Source organism: Ictidomys tridecemlineatus, chromosome 4 (genome assembly GCF_052094955.1).
Source record: "Ictidomys tridecemlineatus isolate mIctTri1 chromosome 4, mIctTri1.hap1, whole genome shotgun sequence".
Lineage (NCBI taxonomy): Eukaryota > Metazoa > Chordata > Mammalia > Rodentia > Sciuridae > Ictidomys > Ictidomys tridecemlineatus.
In genome coordinates, this window is record NC_135480.1 from 164,626,515 (window position 1) to 164,644,610 (window position 18,096).

General features: G+C 38.6%; 1 long non-coding RNA gene and 1 other non-coding gene across 2 annotated transcripts in view; one reads left to right on the forward strand and one right to left on the reverse strand.

The window, feature by feature from the left end:
- LOC120889821 (uncharacterized) overlaps window positions 1-18,096 on the reverse strand; it is a 76,266-nt gene that overhangs the window by 18,767 nt on the left and 39,403 nt on the right. The window lies entirely within an intron of this gene.
- Window positions 13,134-13,260, forward strand: LOC120890141 (small nucleolar RNA SNORD22). Its single transcript, XR_005734390.2, has one exon. It is a non-coding gene; the product is annotated as a small nucleolar RNA SNORD22 (small nucleolar RNA).

An 18,096-nucleotide genomic window follows, 5' to 3' on the forward strand; every position in this document is an offset into this window, starting at 1 on the left:
CTTATTTATTTTTTTTCATCTGGCCAATGTTTCCATGCACATGGATCATCTTGGACTCCTCTCGATCAATCTGCCTCAGCCCCTTCCAAGGCTCACCCACTTTTCTTAGAAGGTTCTCCTCTTCCCCCATTTGATTGAGTAGTAAGCCAAGACTGAAATCAAATCCTGAATGCTCAGTATGAGGAGTTAACGACAGACTTGGATTAAAAAAAGAACACTGAATCATGAACCAGATAAATCAATTCCTATCATTGAAATGGGAGTCTCCATCATTTGTCCCCCAGAACCTCCTCCCAGTCCTTGGTGGGGCACCGCGGTCAGGAGTCTGGGCAAAGATCCATGCCATCCAGGCTGCAGTGCTGGCTTTGCACTTATCAGTGATGTCTGACCATGGGTGAGTTATCTGACCTTTAGATCCCTCCATTTCCTCACTGGTAAATTGTGCATAATAATGTACCTTCCTCTTGGGATTATTAGGATTAAATGAAATAACTTATTTAAAGTGTTTAACACAAAGCCTGACACTTTTTAAGTCCCCAATTAATGTTATTCATCATTATCAGAAGCAGCAGCAACATCTACATCTTTCTCTAATTAAGCTGTTCTTTTCTGACCTTCCCAGCCTTCTGTAGTAATTACTAAGATTGCAGCTACAGTTTTCTATTCTTTTATTACTAATATACACTAAAAATGCCTAAATAATACTAAGAGCCTAAGCTTGGCCTATGATAATGTTGAAGGACACAAAGCAAAGGGAAGACCCAGGATACCAGGTAGGTTCAGGGAGTAAGCATGACCCTGTAGGCTCTTCCTGAGAGCTGATTCAGTCAGCTTGCCAAGAATGGACCCATCTCTCAGGGGTATATTTGAGTTAAACTTGGGAGTCATTTATAAAACCACAACACTTTTTTTTTTCTTTTGTCTGTTCTTTTTTGGAACTGGGGATTGAATAGGGGCTTTGGGGATGTGAGCGAAAGGTTTTGCAGCTCTGTAACACTTATCTTTTAATTTACATTAATAAATACAATTGTGATAGAGGTATAATACTGAGGCAGCATGACCACAGAAGTCTTTCCCTAGGTAGATGTATGTAAGAAGCCAAATTCTAACCAGAAGTTTTGGGGCAAATGTACAAATAAGAATGCTAAGCAAAATTAGCTGTATCACCTAAAATAATCAGATGCATCTGCCTTTCAAAGAGACCAGACCCTGCAGAAGTCACCAGCTGAAGCTCCCTGTGCCATGTGCAGGACCACCTTGGTTGCTATCAATGGATGTGCAAAGTGCTCAAATCTCAGTTCTCCTGAAGCTGAGGGCTTCCTGACCACACCCTTCTTTGGGTAACATTTTATAGTTCTAGGAGCTACATTGTCTCTTAAAGGTAACTTTGCATACCTCTGATCTGATCAATTTTATACTGGTTTACAGTGGTACTCCCTAGGAGAAATTTTCTTTCTCTTATACATAAACTCTTACGACTAACCTCAATATACATTTACTAGGAAAAATGCTTTTTGTTATGGGAAAAATGGGCATTTGGGAAGGAAAGGGCTAGTGAAGTTACAATAATAGATCACATTACTTTGTAGGAAAATTAATCCCAAATTCCAAATATAACTTTACAAACTTATTTGGCACTTGCTCCCACACAACCCTATCTCTAATAATAAAACAGCATTGTGCTAATTTTATATTTAAGCTAACAGATTTTCATTTTCAACATATTTCTTTTGGTAATAAAGCAGATCATTGAAATTATTTTAGCATAAATGTGGCCCCCAAAAGGTGGTATTTATGCTACCTACACAATCTGCAAACATCAATTAGGATTTGTTAATAGCATGAGAAAATCTTTAAAAGATTAAGTAAATAAATCAAGACAAGCCAGGCACAGCAGACAGTAATCCCAGCAGCTGAGGAAGCTGAGGCAGGAGGATTGCAAGTTTAAAGCCAGCCTCAGCAACCGAGTGAGGCTCTAAGCAATTTAGTGAGACTGTGTCTCAAAGTTTAAAGAAAGGGCCAGGGATGTGGCTCAGTTGTTAAGTGCCCCTGGGTTCAATCCCTGGTACCAAAACCTAAAGAAATCAAAACTATAAGTAGTATATTCAGGATGCAGGTAGTATAGCATGTGATTAAGCTTTGCTGTGCCTTTTTTAATCAGATAAGCTCATGATTTTAATTTCTGCCTTAGTTCCCACCGTGCAGTGGGGGGACAGTGCCTACCTCACAGACTGTAAGACAAATTAAATGAATTAATACTAGTAAAGTGTTTAGAACAGAGCTTGGAACATCATAATTACTCCATAACTCTTATCTCATTATCATTGCCACTACAAAAATATGAATCTGGAAAGCATTTTGTTTCCTATTTAAAGTATTCTGTGATTTCTCCAAATTCTGCATAATTACCATACACTACTTAGATAATCAGAAAAAGAATCAACTTTGAAAAATGAAAATATTGTCTCAGTGGGATAACTACTTGCTGGAAATAATATTTGCCCAAAAGTACCTTCAAGGATTCCATTTGAGGGTTTTTGTTATTTTTCTATTGCTGCCACAACAAACTGCCACACACTTAGTGGCCCAAAGCAATACAAATATATCCTCTTAGAGTTCAACAGGTAGGAGTGCCAACTCATTTCTCAAGGTGCTAAAAATGTTGGTGTGGGCAGAATTACATTCCTTTCTAGAGATGGGAGACCACTGATGGAGCCACCTGTGGCTACTTAAAAATCTAAACTATTTAGAAAGCAGTATTAAGAATTCAGTTCCTCTATCTCCAATGCCCCATTTCAAGTGTTCAACAGCCACAGGTGAACCGTGGCTTCTGGTTGGACTGCACAGATATAAAACCTCATTATAGAAAGTCTGACAAGGCAGGGCTGAGCTAGAGGCAAGACATTCTGGCCTTCTCAATTCAATACACGTGGCTTACAGCACTCTCTCCTGTTTTAAAATGTACTTTGATCTCTACAGTCTATAACAGATTTCTTTCAACACTTTAAAGGTATAAAATTCTTAATTCAAACCAATTCTAACGTATACATTCTAAAATGCAGCAGCTCAGTATCTAAGCTGTGGAACCAACCTAGATACCCCTCAAAAAAATGAATGGATAAAGAAAATGTGGTATATGTATACAATGGAATATTACTCAGCTATAAGAAAGAATGAAATTATGGCATTTGCAGGTAAATGGATGGATCTGGAGGCTATCATGCTAAGTGAAATAAGCCAATCCCCAAAACCCAAAGGCTAAATGTTCTCTCTGATTCTCTGATATGCAGATACTAACACACAATAAGGGGTGGAGAGGGAAGAACAGAAGTTCATTGGATTAGACAAAGGGGGAATGAAGGGAAGGGAGGGGGATGGGAATAGGAAAGACAGTAGAATGAATCGCATTTAACTTTCCTATGTTCATATATGAATACACCACCAGTGAAACTCCACATCACGTATAATGAGATCCTAATTAGAATAAGTTATACCCCGTGTGTGTGTGTGTGTGTGTGTGTGAAAATACACTCTACTGTCATGTGAATCTAAATAGAACAAAAAGATAAAATGTAGCTGCTCTAGGTACAACTCTGATGGAGGATGTGAGATCCCCATCAGCCCCATCCCAAGCCTGCTCATCCCTCAGGAGACCACCTTGAGAACATGGGTCCATGAAGACACAGGTGAGCTCCTCAGCATGGCAATAGCAACTGTTCACCAAGTCCCAGCTGGGTGCTCTTCTCCAGGGTTCACCTGCCATAACTCTGTCGTAAATTCCCTTTGACGGAACCATCTTTCCCTCGTCTCCACCTGTCAAACTCCTCCTCAGCCTTCAACTTCCAAACCCACAATCTGCCCTGAGGAGAGCTCCTGATAGAAAGCCATCTTCAGTGCTCACTGGGCCCAGTGCCCTCAGTCTAGGAACAATTGTGTGAATGGACTTCAGAGGCTGCATGTGAGTCCCCAGAGCTATGTGATGATTTTGTGTGTACATGTACTTGGAGGGTAAATGCTCCCTGGTTTTTCCATCATTAACATTCCCCAAAAGTTTAGAACCATTGCTAGAGAATCCAGGGTTTAATGGAAGGAAGACCTTTCAGCATTTTATAAACCTCTCTTTAGTCTCAGTTTCCAAACATACCTTATTATATTTTAATTTCCTCATACAAATGCATGACAACGTTGTTAGTCAGTTGTACAGTCCCTTCTCCAGGCTACATGTGTCTGCCCACTCTGCTTCATTCTCTCACTACCTGGAGTTCCAGGAATTCCAGCCCATCTTCTAACAGAAAAACAAGACAAAGCAATACATGTACTTGAACTAGGATTAAAGGTTTTGTTTTGTTTTGTTTTGTTTTGTTTTCGGCACTGGGATTGAACTCAGGGGTGCTTTACCACTGAGCTAAGTCCCAACTTCCCCACCCATCTATTTTTTTTTTTTTTTTAGACAGGGTCTTGCTAAGTTGCAAAGGTTGTCCTCTTGCCTCTGCCTTCCAAATTGCTGGGATTACAGGCAAATACCACCATGCCCAGCTAGGATTAAAGTTCTACCCTTAATAATCCATACTCTGTGTTCTTTGGAAGAAATTAGAAACTGTATCTACAGAGTTCTTGAGCACACACTAGGTACAATGCTAAGTGGTTTGCATACAATATTAAGCCTTATATCCCTTGAGAAGTAAGTATCCCACTTTTTAAGAAAACAAGCTTCAGTCACACCACTTGTAAATGTTACAGTGGGATCTGAGCCCAGGACATCTAAGAAGTGGGTATTGAGATCACTGCATTTGCAGTGTTCCTGATTTTGCTTGAATAATTATTGCAAAAGATTGCTCATGCTGTTATGTTTGTGAGAAATGTGAAGATGTTAGCCTAAATATGGGTCATTGCCTTCAAAAATAAAGACAAAGTCTAGCATTATATAGTGACTACATTTTGGATCGAAATATATCATGAGTCCTCAGAAAACTGTCACTAACTGTACACCATTGGAGAAGTTCCTTAAATTTTCAGTGCACAGTCTCTTGATATGTACAATGGGGGAATCACAAAAATACTCAGTTCTTGAAGAATATGTTAAATAACATAGGTGTGTGGCTAATGTATAAGCTTGACAAGGCAAAGGAATGCCCAGATAACCAGTAAAACGCTATTTCTGGATATGTCTGAGAGAATATTTCTGAAAGATAATAGCATTTGAATGAACAGACTGAATAAAGGATATACACAATCCTTAGTGTGGGTCAGCTTCATCCAATCCACTGAGGACCCAAATAGAACAGAAAAGTGGATGAAAGGGAATTTTCCCACTCTAGTTGATGTGGGACATCTATCTCATCCTGCCCTTGGACACTGATACTCCTTATTCTGGGGCCTTTGGACTCAGACTGGATTACCTACAGCATTGGCTTTCCTAGATATCCAGCCTGAAGAAAGTAGACTGTGGGGCTCTTTGGCCTCCATGATCACGTGAGCCAATTCCTATAATAAATTTCCTCATAAACAGATATATCAACAGAGTGAGCAAGCCTATTGATTGTTTCTCAGAAGAACTCTGACTAATACAATAGGTAGAGCAGTAAGTTTAACTCTGAGCACTTAGTAATGACTAATACCTCTCAGTAATTTTTATTTTACTGGAAAACAAATCTGAGGCAGAAGAATGTTCTGATTTACTGTGAACCCAGGTACATGAACTGAAAGTAGTAAGACTACACTCCTCTACCTTTGTGTAAGGAGGAAACAGATCATCTCTGCCTCCATGAAGAGCCCTAAGGGACTCTGACCCATGAGAAGCTTGTTCTTGCTTAACTATCAGGAGTTGGTGGGAAGTAGGCTGATTGTACCATAAAAAAATTCAGAATCTCTAGACTGGGGCTTCTGCAGCTCATTTTAAAGCCACTTCACCAGAATGATACCCAGCCCTGCTCCTCCAGCAACCCTAAGAATTGCAAGAACCCAAGCAGCTGAACTCTGGTCCACCAGGAAACATGAACATTGTGTTTAACATGACTGTATCCATCCCAGGAAATATTTCTTGACCTATAAAAGCCTTCTACCCTGGAACTGGGAATGGGAAAGTACAATGGCTGAGTGACAAAATGAATTTCAATCTTTTGGTTTGGGCCCTATCTTAGTTTGGCTACTGTAACAAAACACCACAAACTGGGTATTAGGACAATAAATATCCATTTCTCACATTTGAAAACTAGAAATCCTAGATCAGTCCTAGATTAGGGTGCCAGCATGGTCAGGCTTTTGTGAGGATCATCTTCCTGGTTTACGGATGTTCCCTTTCTTGCTCTCTCCTCACATGGCAAGGGGGTCGGGGAGTACATGAGAAGGGACATACACACGTGAGCCAACCACCTGATCTCTTCTCAACCCCTTATAAGTACTTATCCCATTCACGACACCTCTGACTTCATGACCTAATTATTTACCTCCCAAGGGCCCCACTTCCAAATATCATCAGTGATTATTGAGGCTTCAACTATGAATTTTGAGGGCTATGAAATCAATTAATGCTCTCATATTCTTCTTTGACATGTGTAGTTTCAGAGAGCTGAATCACCTGGGGTAACCAGAATTGAAATATGCGACTCTCACTTGTAAAGTTATTCCATAAAAAAAAAAAAAACCAACATTTTATAAAAACTAATCATGGAGTTAACAAGCCAATCCTAAAACTTTCAAGGATTTTTCCACAGTTCTATTCATCCTTAATGTTCCAAAATCATGAAACTCATCTTTCAGTCGACACCGTCCCATGTCTACTGACAGGTTAAAGAGCGCACTGAACTCATTCCTGACTCCTGCATTTGGCCTGTTCATTCCCTACTTGAAGCACTTTTCCTTCTCTTCATGTACTGAGGTTTACCCAGCATTCACATTTGATCCCAAGTCACATCTGATGCTTAGAAGTGAAGACTACCCCAATTTATGCTATTTCCAGTCACCTTGCTCATACTTATTCCACAAATAGTGGGTTCTACATATGCAAGACAGAGAGAGCACTGGAGATATGGCAGTGATCCAAACAAATGGTAAAGAAGGCAGATAAACATTAAACATATATTTATTTTTTTAAAGAGAGAGAGAAGAGAGAGAGAGAGAGAGAGAGAGAGAGAGAGAGAGAGAGAGAGAGAAGAGAGAAGAGAGAATTTTTTAATATTTATTTTTTAGTTTTTTCAGTGGACACAACATCTTTGTTTTGTATGTGGTGCTGAGGATCGAACCCAGGCCGCACGCATGCCAGGTGAGCGTGCTACCGCTTGAGCCACATCCCCAGCCCAAAACATATATTTATATAGCAGAAGGTAATATGGCAAAATTACTAAGATGGACTATAGGATAAATAGTGACCTCACCAGATGTCCCAAGATCTGGGGTGATGAAGGACTGGGTCAGACTTCACTGCAAGATGACCTTGAAAAAAGCCAAGGCTTGAAACCAGTAATCACCACCACCCAATAAAGGTAGACAGATAAAAGCGGGGAATTGACACACACACTCTGTTGTGGTTAGAGCTTATGCAAAGCCCATTTTTTCCATATTTCTTATTGGTACATTATAGTGGTACACAATAGTGGGATTTGTTGTTACGTATTTGTGCATGCACACAATATAAATAAATAATTTGGCCAATATCATTCTCCAGTGTTTCCCCTTTCCCTCTCCTCCTCCCTCTTTCTGGTCCCTTTTTCTACACTAATGATCTCCCTTCTATTTTCATGACCACCCCTTACCTTTATGTTATGGTTTGGATGTGAGGTGTCCCCCAAAAGCTCATGTGTGAGACAATGCAAGAAGATTGAGAGGAGAAATGATTGGGTTATGTCAGTCATAAGCCAATCAGCAAATTAATTCCCTGATGGGATTAACTGAGTAGTAAATGAAGGCAGGTAGGGTGTGGCTGGAGAAGGTGGGTAATGAGGGGGCATGTCCTTGGGGCATATATTTGGTGATATGCTCAATCTGTCTCTGTTTCATGATCATCATGTGAGCTGCTTCTCTCCACCACACTCCTCTGCCACAGTGTTCTGCCTCACCTAGAGCACTGAGGAAAGGAATCTGCTACCAATGGACCAACACCTCTGAAACCATTAGCCACCAAATAAACTTTTCTTCCCCTAAAATTCTTTAAGTCACAGCATTGAAGAGCCCACTAAAACAATTGCCCTTTTTCTTCCCTTTTACATATGAAAAAACATATAACCCTTGACCTTCTCCATCTGGCAGAAGCCTAGCTTGATCTCTTAGTATTTAGATTGATGAATGGTTAATAATATCAATGATTTGCCTTCTTCATAAAATGAATAGGTCTTTTTGAAGTTTTGGCAGGTAAGGCTCTTTCAACACATCCTATCAATACTATCTTTCTTCAAGTGGCATGAAATGAATTTTGAAGTGCTTATTCTGATGATGTTCCTTGAAAGATACTCATTTATTAAGCATCTCTCACATAATTTTTAGTCTAAAGTCCATCATTTATTGACAGAAGTGAGGACAGCACAGTTGGAAAGGGGTCTAAAGCTGTTATTTTAAACAAACAGCTAGTTACAAGTGCTGGTAAGGGAGAGCTTTTCCATTTGTCTTTTCACACATACACCAGTTTGTCACTGCAGCATTCATGTCCTTAATCTGATTAGCTACAGGGGTGTCCAGAAATCCCTTAGCTACAATAGCCACTTGCAAAATCCAAATACATCAAAACAATGATTAATAAAATATATCTATAAGCGTGTTTACAGTCGCAGGGGGTTAAGAGGGAAATGAAACAGCAGCTCTTGCAAGCTCTTTTCCCCCGGAATTCATAATTTATTTACCTTGTCTGTCCTGCTCCCGGTGTGGCTACAATCAATTGCATTTAATGTCAACTCCTAGTACAATAGTCTACTGTGCCTGCATTTTAGCTCTACATACTAAAAATGCTACAAGCACTTTGAAGAAAACATCAGCATGTATATATTTCCTAGCTAGACAAAATATAATTGTTACCAGAAAATGATTTGGGGACCTTATCTTGCCCCTAAAAATAGCCTAAAAATATCCTTAAAGAGAGGCATCATTACCTCAAACCTCGGTGATTTCTCACTTATGCTAAATCCTATGAGGATATTTCTAGTCTGACTCTTCTCCTGGGTAATAAGTCTCCTTTAAGTCCAAACCCTGGGAATTCAGCTTTCTTTCAACTTCTATTGCTTGTATCTTCAACATAACCCTCCATTATTTCCATGGAAGGATATAAGAACATGTGCTTGGGGTACCAGATGGTTAGCCACCTTTTCCAAAGTAATACCACTCATGCTCACATTCCTTTGGTCAGGAATAGTCACAATAAGGCAAGAGCCTTATGAAATACTAAGCCAATCAAATGGCACTTTACAAGTCTAAATCAGGGAAGGGGAATGGCAGGTTGGTGACCAGCTAGTCACCTCTTGTCTGAGGAACTACAGAAGAAACATTTTAAAAATATACCATCTCTGATCAAATCTCAACTCCTACTGATCCTATAGTAGCTATCAATCCATGGCTTCTAAGGGTTCACAGTGGAATACCAGGAAGCACCAATTTAAAAGGCCTGCATTAGGAGACCAACAGATCTAGATTCAAATTCTGGCCCACCACATAACAATGGTATGACCGGGTGCAGATACTTTTTCTCCTTTGTGTTCCATCAGAACATTGGAGAGGAGTATTTTATTCAATATTTGTGAGATTAAATGATGGAATGTATATACATAATGAACCCCCCAGAACAAATATTATTACTTAGAGCTCACTGTAACAAGTACTTAACTACCATCACTTGCATTTCGTATAGACTCAAAGGCAAGCAAGGAGGAAGAAACTGTTTTAATAGAAAAAGTGGGGGAGGCTTCAGATACACTTTGATTAGAGGTTACTGACATGGAAAAGCTAGAGGCAGGCTAGCTTGAAGCAGAGCATGTTAAGTGATTTGAGAATTGTATTTGTCCTTCTCTCCTGGATCTTGAGTTGTAAGTGGGGCAAAACCTAGGGAAACAAAAGTCCCTTTAATGTGGGAGAATACTGCAGAGGTGGTGGCTTGGCTTCCTGAGTTGGTGGCTCTGGAGGTTGTGGGTAAAAACTCTAGTGTCATATATAGTGTGGCCACTGTCCCTTTGTAAGCTCTACCTCTCAAGAACTATTGCTGTTTCAAACTGAATGAGTCTACTCTTCTTTCACACTCATGCAGATAATATTCTTGGGTCTATCCACCTTTAAAAAAAAACTTTAAGCAGAATTTTTATTGTCTTAAACTTGAGCTTTAAGGAATTAGGAGCAGGGAAAATACAATAGCTTCAAAATTTGTGCTATCTGGCAACACCAGCTCTACTGCTACATTATGCTGCACACAACAAACCTTTCCACAGCCAGATGAAGCCATTATTAATGAGCAATAATGTGTTCTCCAGTGCAGTGAGTGAAGGGGCCTCCCAGGCTGCTGGGAGCTGAGGGCAAAGAAGGAGAACTCAGAAATGCCTACACACTGCCTACCTTTTCCCAGCTGCCATGAGCATTCTGACATGAGTCAACTAGCAGAACCTAAAGTTTGCAAATAACCCTTTAAAGAGAAGAATTAAGCATGGTTTAATAACCAGCAGAGTCTAAAGTTTGCAAATAACCCTTTAAAGAGAAGAATTAAGCATGAAGTTTTATTAAGTACATAAGTTCTGAATGTCAATGAAAGACTCCATATAAAGAAAATCTGGCCCAGCATGAAATTAACCTTCTTGGATCCTGCAAGACCTTGCCTTAAATAGATAATGGTACTGTCAGCTATATTCCCTCCTCCTCACCTGTCAGACACTCTGAGGCCAAGGGAAGCTGTAGGAAGATATTGTGCATCTGCTTTTATTCTGTATAGCCATATTGATTCTGTGATGTTTCTGTATTCTAGACTAAATAAGCCCAAAATATACAGAAAAAAAAAGTTGGGGGGAGAAAGTAGAGGTGCATACATATACCTGTCATCTAGGGTTTGGGTATTGTCTTACATTCCTGAAACATGGATGGCTTGAAATTTTATGCAAATGTCCTGTGTTAGACTACAGATGGTGTTCAGTCTCAGCCACACCTGAGACTTTAAAAGAGACATGGAGCACATTCAAAGAAGGCACCAGGAAATAAGGGACTTAAATGGATGACAGGAGAATGAAGAGTTGAATCATGAAGGAACTACAGATGTTAAGCTGCTGGAAGCTGAGTCCATGATAAAAGCACTGTCCAGGGTCTTCCCTGGGTTAAGAGGAAGAAAAGGAATCAGTTTCTTCTGTATGCATGGAAATATTTAAGAAAATGTAACGATTACATTTTTGAAATATTGATTGTCTCTGTCCACCTCCAAGATTTCCTTTTCTCTTTTTATCCCTTCCTTCTGTGCCAGCAATCAAATTGCTTGTTTGTTGCATCAGGAAAGGGACAAGCATGAGACAAGAGAAAAAAACAGTCCTTTCTTTTATTTGGATTCCATAAGCCTAGACTCTTCAGATGATGAGAAAGGATGGGGAAAAATAAAAATCACCACACTCAGAAACAGACATTTTTGAATTTAATTTGTGAAGCCTACAATGGCAGCCCTTCACCTAGGGAGGCCCCGTAGGCAAGAACCAAGTTCACATTTGCAGATGGTCCAAGTGTCCCCAGAACAAGGTCCACCCACTGCCTCTGATTCAGAGTACTGCCTGCTTCCGTGATCCTCAGAGAAGCCACTATTCACTTCAAACACAGCAAAGGACACCCAGAAACCGAGCAGCCTGCCCACGGCTAGAGTCGGCTCAGTTCCGTGACAGCCTTCACCGGCACATCCAGTGCCATGATTTGGATCTGGAAAGTCTCCCAAAGGCCCACGTGTTCAAGGCGAGGCCTTCAACTTGGTGCTATAGGAAGGCGGTGGAAGTTTTTAAGAGGAGAAGGGGTTTAGGTTTGTTTCAGTCAGCTTTTTGTTGCTATGACCAAAAGACCTCACAAGAACAATTTTAGAGGAGAAAAGATTTATTTGGGGCGCACAATTTCAGAGGCCTCAGTCCATGCCAACTCCACTGCTCTGAGCCCACAGTGAGGCAGAACATCAGAACAGAAGGGTGTGATGGAGGAAAGCAGCTCAGGCCAAGACAATCAGAGACAGTGTTCTGCGCACCAAGGACAAAATATAGAACCCGAAGGCACACCCCCAGTGAACCCACCTCCTCCAACCACACCCTACCTGCCTACAGTTACCGCCCAATGAATCCCTATCAGGGGATTAGTTAATGCATGGAATAAGCTCTGCCTCTCAGGACCTGATCATTTCATCTCTGAAAATTGGGGACACTACATAGCTAAACCAGAACAAGGTCATGGGGACATGCCTTCAAAGGGTATTGTGGGATGTAATGCTGGTCTCTTGCACTTTAATTTTTTTTTTCTTTTACTTCTCAGCCTCCATGAGGTGAATAGCTTACTTGGCCACATGTTTCTGGCCATGATGTGCTGCCTCAGCCCAAAGGCAATGTAGTCAAGTGACCATAGACAAAAATCTATAAAACCAGAGCACCAAAATAAACCTTTCCACCTTATAAGATAATTACCTCAGATATTACATTACAGAAATAAAAAGCTGACTATAACCCCCACAATAATAATTGACCAAGTACATAGGTACCTTGTGGCTTAGTGAAGTTGACATATAACATTAACTGTTGGAGAGTCTTGATGGGATGACATTTAAAGCTGTTTTCAAAACTTAGATGTAGGGAGTATTTCATGAGAAGTACATATAGGTATCCAGAACTTAGGAAAGAAGGTATTAGAACATTTGTTAAGGCTCATGTTTGCCTAATCGTGCTATCAGTTGATGTTTCTTTCTAGAAATATTTAAGTATATCCAGTCTGTGTTTATCTTCAGTTGGACAGGCAGGTATGACATAAGAACTTAGACATTTTTTTTGTAGCTAAATCCTTGTCTTTTATAAAGCATAAAGCTAGCTTTTTAGAGGCATAAATTACCAAAAAAAAAAAAAAATCCCCAAGACTATAAAATTGTTCTTCTTCGTTCTTTTTTGGTGAGATAAGTAAACTTTTGATCTCAGTCAAGTCAGTATAATGCAGTGATTAAAATCACGTTCTCCCAATGAAGAAACATTTCACACGTCTTACTTCCTGTCCGAGTCCCAGAGCCCGTAAAGTTGAACCCACTGAGGCTGGCTGGGGGAGAAGAGGAGAACTTGTTCCAGAAAGAACTGTCTGAGGGATGATCAGAATTTTCGTAAAAGGAAAAGGGAAGAAGGATCAGTTGTTAGAAATGTCTTTTTTTTTTCTCCCAGCCCACAGGTCTGAGGAAAGAACAAGGTACAGATAAGTGCAGGCATCTATGCAAGTCTTAAAGGACATCAGATTTCTAGATCCTTTCTTGTGCAACCTAGCTGTTCAAGTTACCACACAGTCATTTTCCTCTTCCTCTTCCTAATAAAACTCTTTTTCTTAAAAAAAAAAAAATCACATGTTCTAGCATCCACAGGCCCAGATTTAAACCAAGACTCTGCCAAACATACACATGAACTTCAGAATATTAAATCTGTTGAACCTCAGTTTCCAAATCTGTAAATGTGGGATATTGAAATTGCTTATCCTTATTAAATAAGAGGGTACCAGTAAAAACAACAACAACAAAAAAAAAACCTAAGCACTATATTTGCCATACGCTAAATATTCAGTAAGTATTAGAAGTGCCTCTTTTTCACAATGTAGGTAGCTACAACAGAACTACCACTGATTTTTAAGGACAGATGACAGATTTCAGGATAAAATACTGGTGATAATTTCATAGGAGATCCAGGAAGATCCTTATAAACAGCAAGTCTTTGACTTGTATGCCATAAAAGTGGAAATCAGAAAAAAAGAGTCCTACTTCTTCCTTTAAATGAAAGTTTTTATGCATGTATTTGCCCCAGAACATACTGACTTAAACAGAAGCATTCAATTAAGATTAGAAAAAGGGAAATACAGCATCAGAACTGAGTCAAGCACAGTAAATGAGTGGTTACTCCAACTTCATAATAGCAATATTGCTGATGCAGAGTCATGAACAATTCTAGGAAGAATAATTGCATGATTTGACATTAATGCCAATTTTCTCCCCTTATGCTATAACTATCTATGTCTATGAGTCCAGAATTTTTCAAGACATTTGAGAATGATTTTTCCTTGACTACTTCTAAAAACAGAAAAAAAAACTAATAAATTTCTATATGCAAATTTTTAGTCACATAAATAAAAAGGCAGGGCCGCTACAGTCTGTTGGTCTATTAACATTACATTTCTCCAAACTACACTGGTTTCAAGCAATGGTTTTAAATGGTAAGTCATTTTGAGAGGGCAAAATAATATCTTTATTTTTCCATTGATATAACCAGTCAAGGAAAATGCTGCATGACTGGACTATCATTGTTCCACTACTCAAATACTTTCTATGAGTTCAAAATACCTTAGTTTGTGTGTGTGTGTGTGTGTGTGTGTGTGTGTGTGTGTGTGTGTGTGTATGTGTGTACAAAGATATATTTTACCTAAAAGAAAAATCCCATCATCTCCAGATTATAAATAATGTTAAGAAATGTAGCATTAATCATGAAGAAGGCCAAGTTAAACTTCACTAAGTTACAAATATTAGAATGACAAATTTAAAAAAGATTCTGACCTTATATGTATTGTCAAGAGGGTAAATGAACTAGAATCATGTATTCCTGCCAAAAACACAAAATGGTGCAACCACTTTGGCAAATGATTTGGCAGGTTATAATGAACATACACCTAACATATGACTCAGGTGTTCTACTAGGTATTTAGGGAAGAAGAACACATGTGTATATTTATGCAGAAGCTTCTATACAATGTTTACATAAAGACATCTATAGAAATGTCTAAGGAAAACAATTCTTAATAGCCAAAAGTAAATATATCCAAATCAATGTCAAATGAAAGAAAAATGAATTACAGCATATCTATTAAATAAAATGCTCCTCAGTCAAAAAAAAGGAGCTATGGATACATGCAATGTGAATGAATCTCAAAATCATACATTACATGAAAGAAGTTATGTCAAAAAGAATACATACCATATGTTTCCATTTATATAAAATTCTAGAAAATGCAAACCACTAATTTATAGTGCCAGAAAGCAGATCATAAGGGTTGCCTGGGAAGGGGTGGAGGGAAGATTAGATTATAAAAGGGCACCAGGAAAACTTAAGGGATGATGAAAATTTTTTTGTAGTTACAGGGATCATTTCAAAGGTTTATACATATGTTAAATCTGAATTATACTGTTTAAATATATTCATTTTATCAAACTATACATTACGCATAAAGACAAAATAAAAATGTGAATGTGAACTGTCACAGTGCCTAGTGAATAGTAATTGCTCATAAATGACTGAATAAGTGAATTCCATGAATCTGCCCACCTACATGGGAGGTGTGTACTGGGAGTTCTGCAATTAAAACAGATTTGGATAAAACTATTATGTTCTACATTAGTCTTTATGATAGTTTTTCTCTCTTTGATTTCTATGTTCACTCTGCTATCTTCTCCTTTTTGAGTGGCTCTTTCTCTGTCCCTTGTTGTGCTTCCTGAACATATGGTCTGGACTTCCCCTGACATCTTCATTTCCCTTCTAGGAACATGCTTGTTCTTGTTACACCAGCTCCTGTGCTGGCAGACTGGCGGGGCAGGACAGTAGGTCCCTAAGTCTCAATCAGAGGTAGGGGAAGTATTGTCTTAACCAGAGTGATGGTTAAGAGATGAGGTATGTAAAGTGTAGGAAGCAAAATCAAAAATCAATAAATGGATGGTATTAAACTAAAAAGTTTCTTCACAGGAAAGGAAACAATCAAGGGTGTGAAGAGAGAGCCTAAGGAATGGGAGAAAATCTTTGCCGCTGGCACCTCAGATAGAGCATTAATCTCCAGGATGGATATATAATATACATATAACATATATACACACACACACACACACACACACACTTAACAACAAAAACAAATAACCCAATCAATAAATGGGCAAAGGAATAGCAAGGCACTTCACAGAAGAAATTTAAATGGTCAATACATGAAAAAAAAATGTTTAACATCTCTAGCAAGGAGAGGAATGTAAATTAAAACTATACTGAGATTTCATCTCACTCCAGTCAGAATAACAACAATCAAGAATACAAGTAACAATAAATGTTGGTAAAGATTAGGGGAAAAGGGTACACTCATACACTAATAGTGGACTGTAAATTGGTACAACTCTGGAAAGCAATATGGAGGTTCCGCAAAAAAACTAGGAATTAAACCACCATTTGAACCAGTTATCCCACTCCTCAGTATATATCCAAAGATGTTAAAATCAGTATACATCATTGTTTATAGCAGTCACATCAATGTTTATAGCAGTTAAATTCCCAGTAGCTAGAATATGGAACCAACTTAGGTGCCCTTCAACAGATGAATGGATAAAGAAAATGTGTTATAGATGCACAGCAGAATATTACTCAGCCATAAAAAAGAATGACTTTATGACATTTGCCCATAAATGAATGGATCTGGAGACTATTATGCTAAATGCAATAAGCCAATTCCGAAACCTATAGGCTGAATGTTCTCTCTGATATGTGGATGGTAACACACAACAACAGGAGGTGGAGGTGGAGAATAGAAGTTCAATGGATTAGACAAAGGAGATGAAGGGAAGGAAGGAGGAAAAGAAAGACAGTGGAATGAATCTGACACAACTGTCCTATGTACATATATGAATACACCATAATGAATCTCCACATCATGTACAACCACAAAACTGGGATCCTAATCAGAATAAGATATACTCCATGTTTGCATAAATATGTCAAAATATACACTACTGCAATGAATATCTAACAATGAACAAATTGTTTAAAAAAAGAAGTGAAATGTAGCTCAATGTATGCCAATGAGATTGGACCTAGGACTCTTGGGCTAGGACTTTTTTCAGATTATGGAGAAACAGCCTGACTCAGAGTGACAAGAATGTAAGCATCGAATGATAGGCAGATATTTGTTTCCACCAAGGAGAATCCTGCCCCAAACAGCCAACACAGAAGAGAAATGGCACAGTACTGGTGAGCCCTTAAGTTTAGATGTTCCTGAAAAATAGAAGTATCTTTTAAGTTTTCAGTTCTGTGATCAATGAATTCCACTTTTCATTTTCTTTTTTACTTGTTATTATCTCCCTTTTCTCCCCATTCCCCAATAGATTTATGGGGAAATGCATTCTCTGGTTTGTCCATCCGTGAAAGATGGTTGGGAATGTTTAAGTGCTAAGAACATTTGAAACCCTTTGATTGGAATTCTATAATTATGAATATAAGTGTACCCAATTTGAAAAGCCAGAGGATGCTCATGGTATGATCTCCTTTACTAAATGTATCTGAAGACAGGTTGGAAAAGATGGAGCACAAGAAGCAAAATGACTCATTAGTTGTATAACTTTAGTCGGGTTGTTTTAATTAAAGTCTTGGTTTCAGGGAGGTTAATGACAGTACCCATTTCTTGTGTTTTTAGGATGTTTATATAAAACCACACAGAGAAAGTGCTTAGTATAATGTCGGGCACAGAGTAAGACTCAAGAAATATTTATTGTTCTATTGTTACTAATTCAATGCTATTAAATGGCATCTCTACTATGAAGCCATTGTGTTCTCCCATCTCTTCCTGAATGCAGATCCTGTGTATTAGTCCTGCCAACACCTGCAGGAAAATTTTCCTCCATTACTTGAATAGATAATGTAGTGATTATTTTCTGGATTTCCAATTTACTGTGAACATTTATCTGACACCCCTGTCATATTTGGTTGTAAATTGAGTTTCTTTGTGCTAGGCTGGAGCGAGCTCCTATTAGTTCCTCAAAAGTCAATTATTAAATTTTCAGGAATTTCAAGGTCATTGTTAAATACTGTCATTATTAAAAATTAAATTGCATAAATTATTTATTTTTTAAAAAATAAGGGTAATAATTTGTGTGACTTTTTACTATTACCTGTGTTCCTAAGGCTACTTATCTATTATGTGTTT